Source organism: Pseudorasbora parva, chromosome 5, assembly GCF_024679245.1.
Source record: "Pseudorasbora parva isolate DD20220531a chromosome 5, ASM2467924v1, whole genome shotgun sequence".
Classification (NCBI taxonomy): domain Eukaryota; kingdom Metazoa; phylum Chordata; class Actinopteri; order Cypriniformes; family Gobionidae; genus Pseudorasbora; species Pseudorasbora parva.
The window spans coordinates 30,706,196-30,727,606 of NC_090176.1; the positions used below are offsets into that span (position 1 = coordinate 30,706,196).

Here is a 21,411-nt window from a genome sequence, read left to right on the forward strand (position 1 = left end):
TGTTGGTAAAGTTAACACCTGCCTAGGGATGTTAACCGATGACCGTTTGACCGATGGTTGACCGTATCATCGTTAACCGATCAAAGTTGTCGGTTAAAATAAATAAAAAAGTGATCTCTAAATTAGGCTATTATAGACAGTGGACTAAACGCTACTACAGGTGGCCGTCTCATTCCAAAATCTTTTTGTGTGATTGAACATATCCCTCGCACTCAATTTTTCATAACTCGCCTGTTTGTACTTAATAAACCAATAAAAACATTTGGCGCAAGGTCACAGTGTTTGGGTTTGCGCGCTCACAAGGTTTGCAAAAAGTAAACCCTCGAGGTTAGAGTCAGGGCAGACGACAGTATGAAGCGTGCATTTCGCTTAATATGGGCTTACATTTGGAAATATATTACATCTTCATTTCAGTGGTAACACATAAGGTGTTGATCGTCTTTCTTTATTATTGTTAGCACTACCTCAAACTAAAGCGGCGTCTCTTCGGAGCTGTCATTTTCTTAAATGAGCCGCGGCAATGATTCAAATGAGCTTCTAACGCTGGACAAACGCCTTTATTTACAACGCGATCACCTTGTACCCAAACCATTTCGAAACTAAGGAGCCATTTGTCCTCTTATTACAAACAAGCTCCTCTGCGGTGCGTTTGCGGGACTCGTGTTTCGCGCTGTGGGGGATTTAAAAAAAGTGATGTGAGTGGAAGGGAGGTGGCAGCGCGTGTGTGTGTGAGTGAGAGAGCGAGAGAGAGACAGAGGGAGCGCGGCTCGCGGCTGTTATTTCAAATAGCGCAGCATATTTTAAACTAATCGGTTAACCGGTTTCAATCGGCTAATGAGGCTCGGTGGTCGGTCAAGAAAATGTTTAGTTTTCGCCATCCCTACACCTGCCATTAAAATATTTAAATATATGACTATATGGTGTGCCACGCGTAAAAGGCCGTTGCAGCGTCTGTGTCTGAAGTTTGTTTTGAGCGCTTATGCCACTTTTCTGGCATAATTACTCTGAGAATTACCCTGGTCTGAACCGCGTCTACTACCGTCTTCCTCCATGTTCGTTGATGTATTGCAGCGTGCATGGGCATGCCGTGGCGTGAGGTGCATCTTGACGTAAAATTCTGCCATAAACACCTTATTGTGGCGTAAGCGATAGAGCCTTATATAAAACGATAGACATTTTCTATCGTCCAGACGATATATTTCGTCATATCGCCCAGCCCTAGATTATACTTGCCATCGGAGTGTAGAGACTTCTTGGGCATAAGTTGCATGTTACATAAACATTCTTACCTTTCACCTCAATGAGGGAAAGTGGTGCATACTTCCAGTTTGCGAAAGCTACCTTTGAAGTCATTGGACATGATATCGTGTCTACCTAAGCCAATCATGACTCATCATCAGTTGTGAATGTCTCCTACCCACTTATCATAATCAGTTACCCCTCTCTCTCTCTCTCTCTCTCTCTCTCTCTCTCTCTCTCTCTCTCTCTCTCTCTCTCTCTCTCACACACACACACACACGCGCACACACGCACACGCGCACACACACACGCGCGCACACACACACACACACACACACACACACACACACACACACACACACACACACACACACACACACACACACACACACACACACACACACACACACACACACACACACACACACACACACACACACACACACACACACACACACACACACACACACACACACACACACACAAACACACAAACACACAAACACAAACACAAACACAAACACACAGGTTGCAGGTCCGCTGACAGAGAGCTTGCCTGTTCAGGCAAAACCGCTTCAGTGAGCTCAATTAGAGTAACACCGCATTTTATTCTCAGTAACGGTAACGGTGTTGTAACGGGGGAAACAGTAATTAGTTTGATTACTCGTTAATTAAAAAAATAACGGTGTTAGTATCCGTTTATCTATAACGCCGTTATTCCCATCACTGGTAAAGTGTCCATTGAATCTCACCGTAGGTCAGTAGTATTTTGCCTACTGTTTTATAAATACTGTGATTTCTGTAGTGATGGCAAAGTGAAGCAGAATATGATTGCATGAATATAACATTATTATTATTATTATTCATACTTGTGAAATTATAGAAGACTAATACATAACGATGTGTATATATAAATATATATGCATTTGCAATTAGTTCAAGAAATGAGACAGCCAATTGGAGCGTTGATTTGTTGGCTCCGCCCCCTTGCTCACAGATCATGCGTTGCGCAGGCTGGAAGACAGATGGAGAGTGACAGGGAAATCCTATCTGACACAAGAGTTGAAAATGGAAAAATATCTATCTTAAACTGTTTAAAGTTCACTTAAACTGAAAGAATCAGTGTGTAAATTCAAGATATTGGATGATCCAGTGTAATTGTGTCGATCAAGTACTTCAGAGCTTACATTTTGAATCGGTGAGTTTACTAATGTTATAATTAGTCTTAAAAATGAATGACAAAACACATTTTATGTGATAGTGTTTTATTTGTTTCATGCATTGGAGACAAAATGGTGTTATATTGTGATGTAGTATTGTTCGGATTGTTAATTTGCGGTGTGGTTATGTTCAGACCGCATGGTGAGTGATCACTGCCGGTCACTGACGCCATTTTGTTTTGCGCGGGCCTGTGGAAAAGAGAAACACGTTAATTGACAAGTAAATGATTATAATGTCATTTGCTATAATAATGCTATGCATATGTGTATTTTATTTGTTTTCTGTGTAATATATTTAATTGTAGATCATTGTGATCAGGCCAGGTTTTTTTTCTGTGTGAACATTTTTTTTCAACTTGAATTTCCAGAATTGATGGCAAGCCTCCCACTTTGACCCTGAAAGAATCACGAATCTAGAGGAATGGACAATTTTACATTTATTCATTTCTACAAACAAGTAAGAGAACACATTCAGGGTTCCAGACTAACTTTTTGCCTTGGTTGCGTGCGCCTAACTTTTGTATTTAGGTGCACCAGCACAAAATTTAGGTGCACCCAAAAATTTCCCCGGCTCACATCACCTTTAATACCAATTTCAAGGTCACCTTTTTATCACGCTCCATATAAATTCATTTATTTTGTAAATGACAACATATATATATGCAGTTACACAGGAATTAAAAATCAAGGAAAACAATGCTTTGAACATTAGGCTATTTTAAAACTACAGTTTTAACAAAGCGTTATAAATTAATAAAAAAAAAAACATGAAATAATAAACAATGAAATACAACTCATAATAAATAAAAATACAAAAAATTGTATTTCCTCTGCCTGCTATATTATATCACGCTTTGATGATTGTCATATTATGTGGTAATGTTACTAGTAGGTTGCAGTAGACTATAGTTTTTTATATTTCTTAATAAAATTGGGCCAGCTGGAACAAAATTTATTATGAAATTATTACAGGTAAGAAAGTAACTGCAGCAGGCACAACAAATTAACAACTAAGTGTTTCAATTAGGACAGTAGATATATCAGCAATTATCGTTTTTAAAGAGATTATATTTGGAATATAATATAGCAATACACATTCACAGTAGTGACGCCGAATGAGGTTAACATTAAGCATTAACGTTAACGTATCCATATCTGAGGGAAATGTTGCAGCGCGATTTGCCAGTCTCTGATCCAATCTTCAAAGGAAGATTACAAATGGCGAACGTCAAAACTCAAAAGAATACACCGATTTTGTTTTGGTGGTTTGCTTGACGATGTGCGCACTCTTTTACTTTAATAGTAACGTTAGACTTTTTTTTATTAGCTTAAAACATCTATTCCTAGATGTTTTGATTCTTGCACCGCCTGAGCTAACGCTGTCAGGCGGTTGTCATGACAGTGAAGAAGTTTAGGCTCTCTCTCTCTCACACACATACACTCACTCACTCACTCACTCACTCACTCACTCACTCACTCACTCACTCACTCACTCACTCACTCACTCACTCACTCACTCACTCACTCACTCACTCACTCACTCACTCACTCACTCACTCACTCACACACTCTCATACTCTCACACTCTCACACACACATCTTCAGTAAAATAAACTCACAAACCGCCGCGTTTAGTTTGCTGATACTGTTTGACTCCCTGGTGCTGCAGGTCGCAATTTCAAATCACTCGCAGCACAGAGCAGTCTATACTGGTTTTGAGGCTCTCCAAAATGCTGGGTTTTGATGGGCGTGCAGCACTGGAGACTTGGAAGTAAACGCCCACGACTAGGATTGGATAACATTTGCATATTTAATGAGCTTAAGCTCCCCTGTCAGTTCACATGACGGAGAGGAGAGAATGAGGGAGAAGCGGCAAGCGGAATGATTTTCTTGATCACGGGGCTCGTAAACGTCTTTATTAAACAAACACAAGGATTTAGTTCTCATCCACCTGCGTTTGATTGGACTATTATTTTTATATTACACATAGCCCGGACGATCGGTCGATATAAGCACAAACCACGCACACACACACACACGTGCATGCGCGTGCCGCCCTTCAAAAGTCAAGAGAGAGAGACAACCGCACAGATCAATACCAGCAGCCATAATACCAGCAGCCATATCACCCTGTAGCCCAATACTGTTTTCCCACTGAAGCTAAGCAGGGCTGAGCCTGGTTAGTACCTGGATGGGAGACCAACTGGGAAAACCAGGTTGCCGCTGGTAGAGGTGTTAGTGAGGCCAATAGGGGGTGCTTACCCTGTGGTCTGTGTGGGTCCTAACACCCCAGTATAGTGATGGGGACACTGTACTGTCAATGAGCACTATCTTTTGGATGAGACATTAAACCGAGGTCCTGACTCTATGTGGTCATTAAAAGTCCAAAGAAGGCCTTTAATAAAGAGTAGGGTAACCCTGGCATCCTGGCCAAATTTGCCCATTGGCCCCTTTCCATCATGGTCTCCTAATAATCCCCATATAATGATTGTCTTCATCACTCTCTACTCTCCACCAATCAGCATGGTGTATGGTGAGCGTTCTGGCGTAATATGGCTGCCGTCGCATCATCCAGGTGGATGCTGCACATTGTTGTGGTGGTTGAGGAGATTCCCCTTTCTATGTAGAGCGCTTTGAGTGCCTAGAAAAGCATTATATAAAATGTAACAAATGAATGAGGCATTTAATGAATGAGGCATTTATATAGCGCTTTCAAATGTACTACTGTACACCCAAAGCGCTTCACACTCATGTCAGGGGTCTCTCCTCAACCACCACCAGTTCAAGTTCATCAAATTAGATCATGAACGGAATATTATGAGATTCATCAGCCTGCCGGGCTTTGAAAGCCCTGGCCCGTACGTGTCTAAGTCCAGCGTGCTAAAGGTATGTTTCTGTTAAACGTACGCATAAGCAAAACAATCTATAACAATGCAATAGTATTACATATAAAAACACCTTTTACTCACATAAGTGTGCTGCACCATTCCTGTCGGATCCAAATCCAGCATCGACCGGAGATTTGATTACAAACGATCCTGCAGTGAAATGAAGTGAACACCACTGTCTTCCCCATGTGAGCTGAAACTTCATTAAAGGTCTCGTTCTTCGCGATTCCATCTTTCAAACTTTAGTTAGTTTGTAATGTTGCTGTTAGAGCATAAATAATACCTGTAAAATTATAAAGCTCAAAGTTCAATGCCAAGCGAGATATTTTATTTAACAGAAGTTCTGAACAAACTGAACAAACTGAAGCCTACAGCGAAAGGCTGGTTTGGACTACAGCAGGAAGTGCAGGGATGTAATGACGTCACTAGAACCGTTTGTTGACTAACCCTCCGCCCACAAGAACACGCAGAATAGGGGGCGTGGTCTCGTTGCTCTCCCACGTGGAGAGGAGCTCGCATTCAGCGCTTACATCTCCCCGTTATGGTAAGAGGCGGGACCTTTCCGGGCAAAGTGCGCTAAGCTGCTGTCCAATCACAACGCGGGAAGCGCTGGCCCAATTAGAACTCGTTACATGTTTCTGAAGGAGGGACTTCATTGAACAAGGAAATCATCAGGCCGTTTATAGGACAGAGGAAACACCACTGTACAGATAAGTAAATTGTGTGAAAAACACTGTGTTTTTTTACATGCGAAACATGAACTCATGTTATATTGCACACTGTAAACATAATCAAAGCTTCGAAAACATGCGAAGAACGGGACCTTAAAAAATAAAGTTCAACCACACATTCCTAAAATTAGGATCCGAAGGAAGCTTATGCAGTGACTGTGTTCTTCCACAACCAGGAATAGCGCAATATCTTGCCATCTTCCTCTGCATGTTTATTGTTGGCTATCTAGCATGAGCCGATCACCTCCATGAGTCGGTGTGCGGGTCTACTGAAATAGACGCGCGGTAGAGGCGGTGTTTCATCGTGCAGTGGCGTAAGAATGAAGCACAGGACCGTTTGCTGAGCCTGGTGTCTAGTTTTTTAGCTCTGAAACTTACAGGATAATCTTATATTACCATGACCTTTTATATATCAAAAGCTCAAGGGAAAGTTGATTTGTCAATTGATCACCCCTTTAATGCTATGTGGAGTTTCCTCTTTCTCTTTTTCTCTGTGCTGTTGCATTTGTCAAGGACTCAGGACTTTTATTCTCCTTTTGTCTGTAAAATAATTCAGTTCAATTAAATTTGTTTTATTTTTATTTTAAACAAAACAAAAATAAAAACAGAAGGATGTCTTATTTTTTAAAAGAGATAAAAAATAATAATTTTAGAATTAATTACTGTACCAGCTATCTTGTGAACTTGTGAACAGAGGGAAATCTGATAGAAAAGCAAAATCCCATTAAAAGTTTCACTCACAATCAAACGGTCCCTTAGTTCAAAGCTTGTATGTGCCTCTGCATTTGTCTGTTTGTGTGTTTGTTTGCACATCTTTATTGGCACAGAGGCATTTAATCTCAAGGGTAGAAGTAAAATCAGACGTAATCACGTGAAAAAGAGAATGAGAGAGTGAAGAAGAGATATGTGATGCACGAACGTTCAGCTCTGATCTGGGTGTCTGCTTCAGTGTCATGCTCTGTACAGGCTCTGCTGGATAGATGGCGGTGTTCCAAAACTGAATGAGCTTGCTGTCTACATCGGCAGTTACCTTCTATGACAGCAAGTGAGTGATTTGAAACGCTCTACATATGCAGTGATTCTCATAACGGTTCCGCAGGCACATCATTAGCACTCCTCATGAGAACTGATAAATGATAATGCTCCCAGTTGATTCCAGTAGAGTTAAGGTTGCATGTTGCTAAGCTAATAATTTTATTAATTTAATAATCAAATTAATTTCATTTCATTTCATTTATTTTTTCATTTATATTTTTTATACAGCCCCTGGTCATCTTCTAAGGGATAATATAGTCCTCTTATCAAATAAAAACTTCAATAGTGATTTACACTCAAACATTTCTTTACTAATTTTTATTTTATTTTTTTATAATATAAATGAAATAATGAATAAAGAGCTAAGCTGATTTGTTTTGTATTATTATTATTATCGTTTTAGAACTTACATGAGGAAATAAATATTGCTGGTACTTTATTTTTCATGTTTCGGTTGAATACAACTTACCAAACAGAATCAAGAATTCAACAGCGTCTGATAAATGCTTTCATTGCATTACAAAGAGCAGCCAGAACATTCTTCAAAACCAACTGATTTGCATTCCATGGATGAAAGGAAATGATAACAGACAGCTCCAATTTGAAATAATTTATATACTGTATCTCCATACATAGCATATGCACCCCCCCCCCCCCATTTTGGCATGTAAGGTGTATGGACAGAAAGGGGGCTTAAACTATGCAGTTCACAAGATGCAAGAAGGAGTTTTGAAGAGAAGTCGTCTTGAGAGAGAGAGAGAGAGAGAGAGAGAGAGAGAGAGAGAGAGAGAGAGAGAGAGAGAGAGAGAGAGAGATGTAATAATAGAGGGATGAGTTTATCTCCAAGTCTGTATGGAGGATGATGTCTGTTGGAGCTTTAGCCAGCCAAAGTAAATGACAACACAGGGGAACCAGGAAGAGCCAGAGCTGTCAGTCACACTCGCACACAGACGTAAGCTGGTTCAGAAAGCATAATGCAGGCTTTATGTGTGGAGATGTGTGTGTGTGCAGATACTCTTGCAGTATCAGTTTGTGGACTAACAGGGATTACCACCACTGAGCCGTCGGGGGAGTCACAGCTATTAGTATCTGTATCCACCTTCCTCTATCTTCCTCCGTCTCTCTCTTTGCCACTTTCTTTCTGCCACTTGAAACACTTCTTTCTGCAACTCACAGACTCTTCACCATTTTTTCCCCCTGTCGCCTTCCTTTGTCTGAACTTCTTTACCTTTCCTCTGAACTACTTTTCAGAACAGTGTGTGAAAAGATCTGTGACAAATCAGCTCGTCCAGACAGCCTGTCTGAAGCGTCACATGCCACCAGGAATATTCAATTTGATCAGCAGACAGCAATCTCTAAAGACATAAATCATAATTGGAATGCAATCTTTGAGAACTAACCACTTCTCTCTCACACAGTTCTTATTTTCTGCTCGGTCATTCTATGAATCCCTGAGGAAGATAGAGTGGGGAGTGTTGTAGCATGAAGTGAGTTGTAAAACTGTCAGTTAATGTGCCACGAGGTGAAATCTGACTGTCTGTAAAACATAAGATTTCACATGGCTAATTTTGAAGTAAGAAAATTCAATTTCCCATCTGTTTTATAATTTATTTTGTGATCATAAATGTTATACAAACAGCCAGTATGTCTATAATGTGGAATATAATAGCCTATAATATTGACAATTAAACGGAAAACAAGTTTGTAGAGAATTATATATATATATATATATATATATATATATATATATATATATATATATATATATATATATATATATATATATATATATATATATATATATATATATATATATATATATATATATATATATATATATATATATATATATATATACATACAATTAATCTTTTATTTTTTGATACATTTTACCAATGTATCCAATTCTCTAATGTAAGTTTAGATTTGTATTTTAATATAATGTTTGTTTTTGTGAAATCAGCTCAAGATGTCAGCACCACATTAGAACATTAGTGGCTTTACTTTCATCAATGGAAGAGAGTGATGAGTGAAGAGAGTGATGGAAGAGAGATGTTATGCATTATTATGCATTATGCATCTTTTTTTATGGTCTATGTTGGCCGCTGTTTTTTATAATATATAATTATCGTTATCTTATATGATTACCTGCTCAATGTGCCAAAGTGATAATTTCTGAAATTTAGCATTCGATAATAAATAAGGGAAAAATATTGAATCTGTTTTGACTGGGAATGCTACGATCTGTCCCATGTCGACAACACTTCTTCGTCAAACGCTTTCGAAAAGAGCAATCAATGTGAGAGACTCGAGGATGGAGAAAAGGGAGCAGAGGGAATGGTCTCCAAGAAGAAGCAAAATTAATGTAGCAAAATGAATAACCTGTTCAGGGCTTCAAGTGCAGGTCATTTTCATCTGTAAATAGGCTGCTGTCTGTAAATTGTCTTAGCTAAGTATTAAACAGCTACCACATGTAGCATTACTATCATCACTCAAAATACTGTATGCTAAAGGACATGGGCAGACAACACAAAAATATGAGTCATAATAATGCAATAAAAGATCACATTATTGTCACACCACCAACGCACAGAAGTGCAGTGGTGAGTTCAAATATTTGTTACATACTCTAGTGCACTTTACTTAACTTTGTTCATTGGGATTTTCTAAATATATGGTCATGATGTACTGTATTGTTGTATAGGCTTGACATTTAGGCAATTTAGAATTATTATTTTATATAGTATGTGTATGAAATACAGTTTTGTTAAATCTTGGGTACTTATGTCATTAAATTAAAAAACACATACACAAAAAACACATTGTCTTCCTAAAATATAACACCTAGATATTTGGATTTGGCGCAAACTACTAGGTTTTCTACAGTGTGGGGACAATTCTGTTCTTAACACTAGACCTGATGATGAAGAAGTGACATGTACAGGAAAATTAGCAAAAAATGTATGAGATCAGAGAAAATTAAGAGAAGGAAAGGGGAAGTGAATGTGCAGTTCGAGAGAGAACCTAATTATTTTGTATAGCCCCAGCCTAAGAATTTAGACCTTTTAAGTGATGGCCATACCAAAAATAGGGTTGTCATTTGCTTATTTTTTACCCTAATCTGACTTGCTTGTCTTGTTAATGTTGTGTATGGTATTAAGCCAAATGAAGGATGCGAAACAAGACTGACTTCAAAGGATCCTTCAAATTGAGATGTCCTTTGACAGAGCTTGATGATGTCCTTACTGAGAAGTGCCATTTATCAGTGGTCAACAAATCATCAATTAAACTGATTTGTTCAAAATGCTGAATCAGGAATTAAACAAGTCTTTATGGCTTATGAGTCATTAATTCATAAATTCAAATGATTCTGTTTAAAATATGGAATAGATTATAGGAAAAAAAACACCTATGTGTTTTGCATGATGTGTGCCTTTGTTTGGAAATATTATGGTTGAAGAAATAAACGGGCACATTTCCTGGCAATATTGTATCAAAAATGTAATTTGCTCACTTATTAGTTCTTGTTTATTAAACTTAAATAAAAAAATTAAAAAACTTCTCAGAAAAGCTATCCATACTTAGTGTGACATTTTTAAATTAGTAATGGATCTAACAATAGCAGATCCTGAATTCATTGGTAAGTATCGAAATTATATAGCTACTGTATAAAAAAATAGACACACAACACAAGTTGTTTTGATGGTTTCATCTTTCCTAAGTAGTTCTTATTCATACTCATGCGCATGTCTTGTTCTTGTGCCATGTCTCCAGTTATTCCGTGCTTTCTGTCAAACTCACAAGCAAAGAAACACACAGCCTGAAGCCAGACATGAACCTGAAACACTCTTATCTTTCATTAGTCTGTATCTCTAGCCAAACGTGTGTTTGCGCAGCCGCAACTTCGGTTTTCACTGTTTATTTAACGCAGGCAAAGTTTTAACTTTTAGTGTTCTTTATCGTCGGCCTCTGAAACAAACATGGATTTGTTTGGTTGGTTTTTCACCCCCCCCCCCCCCCCCAAAAAAAAAAAAAAAAATCATCATTTACTCACCCTCATATGGATCTAAACATATGATTTCCCTTTTGAATTATGCCTTTAACAGAAATATGATTTTATAATGGACTGACACAGCATGCTAAATGATCAATGGTGAAGTTTACTAAATTGCATTAGGCCTTTGAGTATTAACATTTATATCACGTTTTTATTTTCTTATAGTTGCCTGAAGTGTTATGATGGTTTTTTTTTTGCTATGCACAAGGGTTTGTTTTTCTGACATAGTTTTCACACTGTACAGGTTTTAATATCATCCATATTATATCATGAGACTATTTATTTTTTCTCTGAGCTACCGTATTTTGGCAGTAAATAAATAAAGAAGCATTACTAGTAACTTGGGCATTATACTAATATACTAATTAACAATGGCCCCTAATTAAGATTTCTGCATGGTTTAGAGCAGGCATTCTCAACCCTGGTCCTCGAGTGCCTCTGTCCTGCAGATTTTATCTCCAACCCTAATCAAACGCACCTGAATCAGCTAATTAAACTCTTCAGGATTACTAGCCAACTACAGGCAGGTGAGTTTGATTAGGGTTGGACAGTGGCCCTCGAGGACCAGGGTTAAGAACCCCTGAGTTAGACAGCCTTTTTATGTGCATTAATGAATGCGTGTGTGTGAGGAAACATCCTAGAAAGAATTTAGGCCACCTCAGAAGTCAGAACAGCTGCCTCAGCCTACGGCAGGACTACTTCAAACATAGTCTCCAATCTAGACGAGAGTGAGTGAAAATAATCGGAAGGAAGTGGAATGACGGAGCGGAATAAAAATAGAAGGTTTTTTTTTTTTGGTTTTGCTTGTTTGCGAGCTTCACTCATTCAATCATGTGCAATTTGCTGGGGTAATTGAGGTGGGGCGAATAGGAAAGAGTTAAGCAATTAAGAGTTCACGGGTCGCAGCTGTGTTCTGACACGGCATCATTAGTTTTCTGACAATCTGCTTTTTTCCGTTGCCTCCCTCAGGTTTTCTCAGGCCAGGCGAGAATTTCAGATTAGAACATCTGGAGTTTCATGTTGAAACGGCATCATTCTCCCACCGAGACCTGAATGAAACCATTAGGCCAATGAAGACGGAGCAGCAAGTTTGACTGTGCGGACACACACGGTGTTCCGGTAGGCTCTTTAATCACTGCTTATCTGCAGGAGCACAGCTAAACACCTTCCTCTCCCTCCTGTTGAAATCTACATCACTCCCTCAAACCTCGGCCCTTCATCTCTCTCTCTCTCTCTCTCTGTCTCTCTCTCTCTCTCTCTCTCTCTCTCTCTCTCTCTGTCTTTCTGTCTCTGTCTCTCTCTCTCACTCTGTATAATGTCATTGTTTTCAGTTGTATTCTGTTTCCTCTCTTTTTTACCCCAAGTTTGAGAAAACAGCCTGTGCCGCTGATATGTGTGCCAACTATGACAAAAGCGCCGCTGAGGAATGTGCCGTGTGTCTATATGATAGAATGCTGTGTAAATATAGCTGTCGTTTTCATATAGGTCTGTTTCTGCACCATTGTTTTCGCTGACAGAATGAAAACACAAGGCCTAAACAGATGCAGAAGAATACGGTTCGCTGTGCATGCGTTCAGTCATTCATTTTTTCTTTTTTTGTGTGCTCTACTGTTTTATTGACCAGTACATTTCATATTTTATATTCTCAAGCTTTACGACAATTAGGAAGAAAGAACAATTAATATTGTTGTTCCTTTTTATCAGTAACACTTTTAAAGTTGATTTTCTGAACATCTCTTAATTATATATTCAGATATGTTGAAAAATAATTGTCTATACAAAAGTAATTGGGGTTCAATATTCGTGCCTTTCATTTTATGGACAAAACAGTTAAAAAAACAGTTCCTCAAAATATGAGAGAGTCAGTCTTAAACTGAGTTTAAAATGAAGGTTGAAAATTATTTTTAAGCTGACTGATAAGATAAGTCAAGAAAAGTTATGGCTTTTTAAAAAGTTATTATAAAAAAATTCACACATGGATAAATCATTCACGATAAGCTCAGTGAGATGCATTTAGAAAATAGAAGTACATTTTAATTTCATGCTGAGTGCCGACTTCCCATCTTCCCATTCTGGGAATTGTTCCGGAGTTGTCATTAAGAGGACAGAATCATCAGTGGGTTTGGGATACCACCCTGTGATTTCTGTTCAGATCTATATCTCAGTAGTTTCTCCTCATATGTGCCATTCTCATTGATTACATCACACGTGGTATTTCCTGTTGACATTAGATCAAGCGGAGGGCTGGGAACAGAGGAAGCGGACTAATTGATGGATCGATTTGTTATCAACACAGCAATTTAGTGAAATTGGTATTAAGCTTTACAAGCACACACACAGATAAAAAAAAAATGCTGTCATTATTTACTCAGCATTATGTCATTCCAAACCCAGGTTATGTTTTTCCACATAACACCAAAAATATATTAAAACAACAACATAAAAAAAGTCTGATTGTGCGTCATTTACCAAGTATTCTGATGCCACACTATACAGTAGCTTGTGTAAGGAGAGAACTTAAACTGAGATGTTTTTATTGACAGTCTTTCTTGTAATCGCACATGACACTCATGCTTTGCAATGCAAGTCGCTTTGGATAAAACCGTTTGCCAAATGCAAACGTTTTTACAACGAAATGCCAAAGAGAATGACACTTGGATTGGTGTAAATTTTGTTTTTGTCTTCTTTCCCACACAAAGCTATTACATTGCTTTAGAAGACTTAGGCGTGAGTCTTTTAATTGTACTTGCATGTAAAAAATGTTTCATCCTTTGTCCTGTTTCATAATTTTTAAATGCATTTATATTATAGTGAATAGACACAATCTCTGATTCGCTTTGTTTCATCCATGACTAAAACCCCAAGCTTCCGGCGTATCATTTGGGAGAGACATGAGTTCAATAATCATAACAAATGCACCACATTTTTATACAAATACTTTGTACTCATCAAAGGAAAATGATAACAACAATTTTTTCCAAATGTTTTTTTCATGCATATTTTCTACAGAAATATGCCATGAGAGGTCATGATATTTTACTAGTGATGAGCCGGCAACCGAAAACCATTTTATGGCAAAATAATGAGCACTCTCTGATGACTTGTTTTGAAAGTTTCTGCATCTGTTTTCTGCATACAACATAGATAAGCTACAACAATATTGGAGATAAAAGGTATTATCGAAATATCGAAAGTCTGTATGTCAAAACAACTTCAATATGACTGGTTGAATTTATTACTGGAGAGCACAACAACCTGAATGACACACCAGGTTCCGTTACCCAATTACTCAAATTCAAATGTATTTTTCATATCAGTTTTTGACTGAATGAAAACGTAAAGTTTGGTTTCAGTATTAAATTAAAGTCTATTTGCTTTTATAAAATGGTCACAGCAGCAGCAATATAATAATATTAAGGTATAATGTTAATAATAAGTTTATTTAATTAATATTAAGTAATAATAGATGACTATTGGAATACACAATTCTACAAAGTGAAAGTTTAAAAATGTCTGTTTACAGTACACATTCAGATCGAATGTGGCTCGAATTTAGAATCTCAAACGTGTTATCTTTTTTATATATACACAGAACTTCTGTTTTTCAGCTTTTTTCTGTTCTGTTGTTTGTTTAGTCTTGTTTTCTTCTTTCCTCCTTTCTTTCTCTCTCTTGGCAGTGACAGAGTAAGGGAAAACAGAATTAACCTTGTCTGGCTAAAGCCATCTTTTCCTCTCCTTCCTCTTGTAGCTCATACAGACATAACCTGGCCAGCCCGGAGGGCAGGAGACACACAGAGAGAGAGGGAACGAGACACGGGCGAGGGCAGGAGAGCGGATAAATAAACAGAACAAACTACAAACCCCTGTGAGCACCGATACCCAGCTCTCTCCTCAGATCATTCTCTCAGTCGAGAGCCGCTCTCTCGCCGTCCACCCTTTAAACACCAGCTGGTGGACCTGAACCCCGGCGGAGGCCTCGATCCCTTACAAATGTTTGGATTACAGGAATGACCCGCTGAAGGAGTGTTTTACTGTTAAGTGGGATATTATTCTTGTGGGCTAGTCTCAGGCAGAAAGCAAATTCTATACCTGTTTTGGCATAAAGGTTTCAGTGTACATGTACAGTAGGCGCATCAACAAAGAACTCCTTGTGTTCGAAGCAAACGCGCACACACTTACAAGAAAAGAAAAGATGAAAAGGGGAGGAAAAGTCCAACATCGCCTAGATGGAGTCAGTCAATGGAGCCGTCAAGTTATCAGTTAACTCCAGTGGCATGTAGTCAGCGGAGCAGAGCAGAAGAGAAAGAAGTAGAGGAGAGGAGAAGAAAGAAGCGGAGGGGAGGGCTGAAACGGGACACTGGTTTAGGGTGCGACGGCTGAGTTGAGCTCTTATCAGCACTTCTCTCTCAATTACACAGCTAACGCTACTCTCTCGCTCTCTTTATTTCAATCTCTCCATTATTCCACTTATCTGTGTTGCTTTCTTACTTAGTGCCTTTGCAAAAGGGCAAATTACGTGAAAGGGGAGACAGCATTTGAACAGATCCCAAATTGCAAGCTCAATGAGGGGGTTTGTGTGTGTGTGTGTGTGTGTGTGTGTGTTTGAGAGAGAGAGAGACAGAGAGAGAGAGATGAAGGGCTGAGGTTTGAGGGAGTGATGTAGATTTCAACAGGAGGGAGAGGAAGGTGTTTAGCTGTGAAAGAAAGTGTTGATAGCAAATAACATTTATTTATTTATGTTTTATTGTTGTCAGAACCCGCTTTTGTTAGTTTAACGACGGGAAAAATCGCTGTTGTCCAGTCCAGAAAGAGAATAAAAACATCATCAAAGTAGTCCATATGTGACATCAGTTGGTTAATTAGAATCTCTTGACGCATCAAAAATACATTTTGGTCCAAAAAAATCTAAAACTGTCAATTTATTCAGAATTGTCTTCTCTTCCGTGTGTCTCCAAAAAGATTCAAACGGTTAATGAATCAGTGAATCGATCAATGCTGTGGGTCACCAATGTCAGAGAGAGACACGATTTCAGTGTTTTGACGCGATTCGAACTGCTGAAATCACGTGACATTGGCGACCCGAATCATTGATCGAGTCATACCGTTTGAATCTTTTTGGAAGAATGCGGAAGAGAAGACAATGCTGAATAAATTCATAGTTTTTGATATTTTTGGACCAAAATGTGTTTTCGATGCTTCAAGAGATTCGAATCAACCAACTGATGTCGCATATGGACTACTTTGATGATGTTTTTATTAGCTGTGACTGTGACCTGTCTATAGGTGCATATTTCTAACGTGCTTTTTAAATAAAATATAAAAAAAATATTGCAGCATTGACTTTAGTCCAGGTTTTCATTGCGCAGTCTATATCAGTTGCTTCTAAATCGCAATGTGCTAATTTTTCGACCAGCACCCCTGATGGGTGCACAAATGGGCGCAAATGCATTTGCTTTTTAAACAAAGTGGCGCAGGAAGTGAAAATGATAACTGTCAGGCTGAAAAAAAAAAAAAAAAAAAACTTTCGACGTCTGGCACCGGGTGTATATAGGGCCCATAAAGTTCAAAATAACAGCATTTATTTGAAATATAAATCTTTGTAACATTTCTTAAAAACAACTTTTATGTTCCACAGAAGAAATAGTCATACAGGACTGGAACAACATGAGGTTGAGAAAATGATCACAATCATTTCATTTTTGGCTGATAAAAGTTTTATCCACTCTCTGTATGACCAACTGGGTGATGTGTTTGTATTTGCTAAGAGCATCAGCATGTATGAAACTGGCAAACAACACCATAATGCACTGTATTGTAGATGGATTATGGCTCTTCACAATGAATATTCGCTGCTGAATTCACACTCGTGAACACACACCCTCACCTTTGAGAACTCGGGCAGCTGGTTTGGCACTACAGGAATAGAACATGAGACATTGTAGAGTAGCAATTTTAACACTTTTCAATGCTTTCAAGAAGATGACACCCGCTGAAGAACTTTGCAGCTGGACGCTCTTAAACGAGATTGAAACAAAGGTGAAAAAAATATTCCAACTGAACAACTACTTTCCAGCACCTCTATTCTAAGTCTCTTTTCAACAGCTTTTTTTATATTCCTCCATCTTTTATAAGAATGAAAAATATGTGTACATCGCACTGAGATTCTAGGGAGCCGTTTCTCAGTTCTGGGAACTTTTCTTTGCTTTTAGCTTTTTATATTTCTCCTATATTGATTTTCATACAATATGTGTCAAAGTCACAATAAGAATTTTTCTAGTTGTTAAAGGAAAAGGCTTTTTGAATATTATGTAGATTATATTTTTGAATAGATGTGTTTTATATGTGCATAATGTGTTGAAAACCAGGTTTCTGTTGCATTTGCATCCTAATATTTTGTATCTAACAATATTATTTTAATACATTTCAGTTTTAAAAGTTAATTTATCAATAATGATGCAGGCTAAATACTATGTTGCATGGCCATCCATTATTAAATATTGAGGATGAGGATGGTTTTGATTGTGGAATTATATTTCTTTTTTGGAACCATGTTTAAATATCTGTATAACTAATATTTAATAACTATAATGTTAATAACTAAGTATTTTTTAATAAACAAATAGCAAAAACGGTTACACAGCAGGTCTCTTATGTAACTGGCAGAGAAGCTTAGACTGTCATTACAATATTAATTGGCTAATTAGTTACATTATTTGTTAGTCTGTTTTTGTTTTGGTTAACTGCGTCGCACATTATTTTTTTCCTCAAGAGATTTAATATGTAACTGGGCATTGATGTCACACATAGGATTGATCACAGACTGTTGCAGTGCTTATGATCTCAACAAATTGCCTGTTTTGTCCATAATATCTGAACATGTTTCAACATAAAAAGCAGTATCAGAATCAGCATTTCAATTTTCAGTTTAGTATCTAATGCTTAAGCTCCCTTGTGACGTGACCTGTATTCAGGAAGGATCATTTTTACCTCAGACCTGGCGCCAGTGTAATTAGCATGACAGAGTAAACTATATTCATGTCTGAAAGGCTCTAAATGTTTGTTATTGTGCAGGTTTTAATTCTCTTTTATGCAGGCAGTGAACTATAGACAAAGAGCCGAGGTCCTTTAGGACACCAGATTGCTTTAAAGGCACTTAAATGTATTGTTTACCAAGCAAATGCTTAATTACCAGGTTGAATTAATTAATTACACTTCTTCTAAAGACAACAATACCCCATCCCCTGAGTGAACCTGGTGTGTGTATGTGTGTGGAGTGAAGGGGGCTAGAGGTGACCCTCTCCTTCTTCCCTCTAAAAATAAACGAAAAGGAAAGAATTGCAGAGAAAGAGAGGACACGAGTTGGGTGGGTCCAGGGGGAGAAGACAGGTTAACATCACATTAAGTGGAAAGGGCAGAGCAGTTTCTCTCTGCTTAAAGTGGAAATTGTGTGCATATCACAGAACACCCCACACACTGAAAAGCTCATTAGCATGAGGGAGTGAGAAAAAAAAAAAACAGCTCAGTCCAATACTTGCTGTAGTTCTCCAGGGGTGAGCCCACGTTAAACCAAGAGACCCTCGCACACACTCCCTCGCTTCAGGAAGAGATCGATGGAACTGTGAATGTTTGCACACTTGAATTTAACACACATTTAATCAATTCAACTTTTAAGGTGAAGGATGTTGATTCTTCCATCTCAGTTTAACATGCGAAGTCGATTTTAAGTAAGCCATTGACTTCTGGAGGAATGCAAACACTGAATCTGTTGCGCTTTCAAAACACCGATCTCTTTGTTTGAGCGACCTGAACTGTCAACTTTTGAATCAGCCAGTGAGGTCAGTTTGGGCTTTATCAGTGCAAACAGGAATTGGTTTGTTAACAGGACTGATTCAATACACTGTGAAAAATTATTTAGAAAAAAAGTTACCTGGTTGCCTTAATTTTGAGTTCATTGAAATTATTAATACAATGACATTGTAGAGTTAATACAATGAAACATTTTTTAGATTCGACAACCTTTATTAAAATATTATTGAAAGATTTTGTAAGCATATTAGGTAATTGTTTTATTTCTGATGACGCAGTGAAACATGCCAAATTTTCATGATTTATCACATTTTTTATATGGTTCAGAGACAATAATATTTTGAGTTTCTATTTATTAAACAAATTTCCTTCATTGTATCAACTCCAATGTTTTAATTTCAATAAACTCAAAATGTTAAGGCAACTAGGTTACTTACTTTTTTAAGTTAAACCAACAAAAAAACAACACATTTTTTTTTACAGTGTATGTGTCATTCAATCAATTGAGAAATCAATTTGTTGTTAAGGCAATTAATCAATTATGAAATGTGTAAATATGAGGACACATTATCATTCAAATTTTGGCCTCAGCAAGATTTTGTCTTAAATAAAATGAATACTTAAAATAAATTAAACTGTTTTCAACATTGTTAAAAATAAAATTCACCAAATCAGCATTTGATGTTTTTGAAGGATTCACTTGAGTAAAAGCACTATACATTCTGCTCACCCATCACATTATTAAATTACATTTTTAAAAGTATTTTAAAATGGAAGTTATTTTAAATTGTACTACTTTTTTTACTGTATTTAAGTCTACCGCATATTTTTACTGTATTTTTGATAAAATGAATGCAGTCGTGATGAGCAAACGGTAGCGTAAATAGAATTTACAATTTGATACTTCAAAATAAACAAATAATAAAAACATAGATTATTTACTACGTGACTAGTACTAAATGTGTAGACTAGAATAACAGCAGATGAAATATTCACATGCCTAGACACCATAAATCATATGGAAGAAATCACTCAGTAATGTTATTTTCTATTGTTTTTTCCTCCTGATATTCCACAAAAGCAATCTATATGTGTCTTGTTGTCCTTTAGAGGAGGAGAGCAGAGAACTTGGCGATTTCTCAGGAGAGACATAAGCATTCCCCTGGTGCAGTATGGGATATCATCACCTTGTCCCAGATTTTTGTTTTACTTTACTCCAACCTTCTCATCCTTATGTCACCCTCTGCTTTAGTGTTATCTAACGCTTGTCATGAACCTTGTCTCCCGTTCCCCCATTCTTTCTGAATCCTGGTTGGCTGCAACCGTCCTGTATAATGTTTGCAGATTTGTCTCATTGAGTTTTGAATGTCTGCAATTAATCTCCCACAAAGCACCAGCAAGACAATAATGCCGCTTGAATGCCATCGGCCAGCGAAGTCTATGAAAGAGAGAGAGAGATGCGTGTACATTTACTCTATATGTGTCTGACTCATAGTCCAAGCAGGGGAATGATAAAATGCTTAATGTTTTCATGAGCGCAAAAGTGAATGGCTTTGCTTTTATACACTCTATTAATGTGTAATTATAATTCGGATGAAAAGAGAGCTATTATCATTGTGCTGATGAGGCACAGCTCGTTCGCTCTTACCAACTATTGAAAAGCTCTTATTACGACGTTCAGTGTCACTGCGAATGCCTGAGCCTCAGTGGTGAATTCATAAAAATGTCTAGGCACTTTTGTTCAGCTGGAAAATTCCCATAACTGTCTAGCTCTTCTCTCCTCGTCGAATGGCATCACTGGGTTTTATTGGTGAAGTAATGATGAAACTGATCTGCTCTTTGATTGGTTGAATTGAACTGTCAGTAAAGGCGTTTGAGATCACATTTACTCGAGAGAAAAAAGCCAAAGAATGTTTAACAGGATGATTTTCCATTTCATTCAGGCTTTTCCATTTTATCATTTATTTTCTTTGAATTGGTCGGGGAAAAGAAGAGTTCTGAGAACAACTGAATTTTGGCAGGGAATGGCATCCTCCGTGAAGCCGCTGTGCTGTCCATTGGACACAGGGTTTGTTTTGTCACTGTCCCTGATGTTAAATGGAAAAGGTTTTGCTTGCAGTAGGTAAACAGGTTGGTTTTGACAACAATAGCTGCAGTTTATTTTTTAAAAGAGGAACGCTTGGTTCATGTTTTGATTGAAATTGGGATATTTATCAATGATTTGTTTGTTCGTGTTTCAATGAATTAACTGAACAAGAATTGCGTGGGTTTGGCAAATTTGCAAGTGGTTTTAAGATGGATGATTCTTGGGTGTAAAGATGCGCTTTTAAAACGGGTTATCTTGCTTCACAGGCAAGTGTTCGTGTTGCTGGATTCCCCAGCACAGTCTTTGGATGTATCATTTAAGGTAAAGCACGGAGGAGGATATTACACTG

The 21,411-nt window shown here is 37.7% G+C and overlaps 1 long non-coding RNA gene across 4 annotated transcripts; it reads left to right on the forward strand.

Moving 5' to 3' along the window:
• The first annotated feature begins 1,935 nt into the window (after positions 1–1,935).
• On the forward strand, positions 1,936–15,991 carry LOC137076079 (uncharacterized). 4 transcript variants are annotated; one of them, XR_010905187.1, is made up of 4 exons: positions 2,285–2,437; positions 2,828–2,916; positions 12,140–12,289; positions 14,919–15,991. It is a non-coding gene; the product is annotated as an uncharacterized lncRNA (long non-coding RNA). The 4 variants fall into 4 exon arrangements; XR_010905190.1 differs by lacking the exons at positions 2,285–2,437; positions 2,828–2,916 and adding an exon at positions 1,936–1,996; XR_010905189.1 differs by lacking the exons at positions 2,285–2,437; positions 2,828–2,916 and adding an exon at positions 7,025–7,123.
• Positions 15,992–21,411: the final 5,420 nt, after the last annotated feature.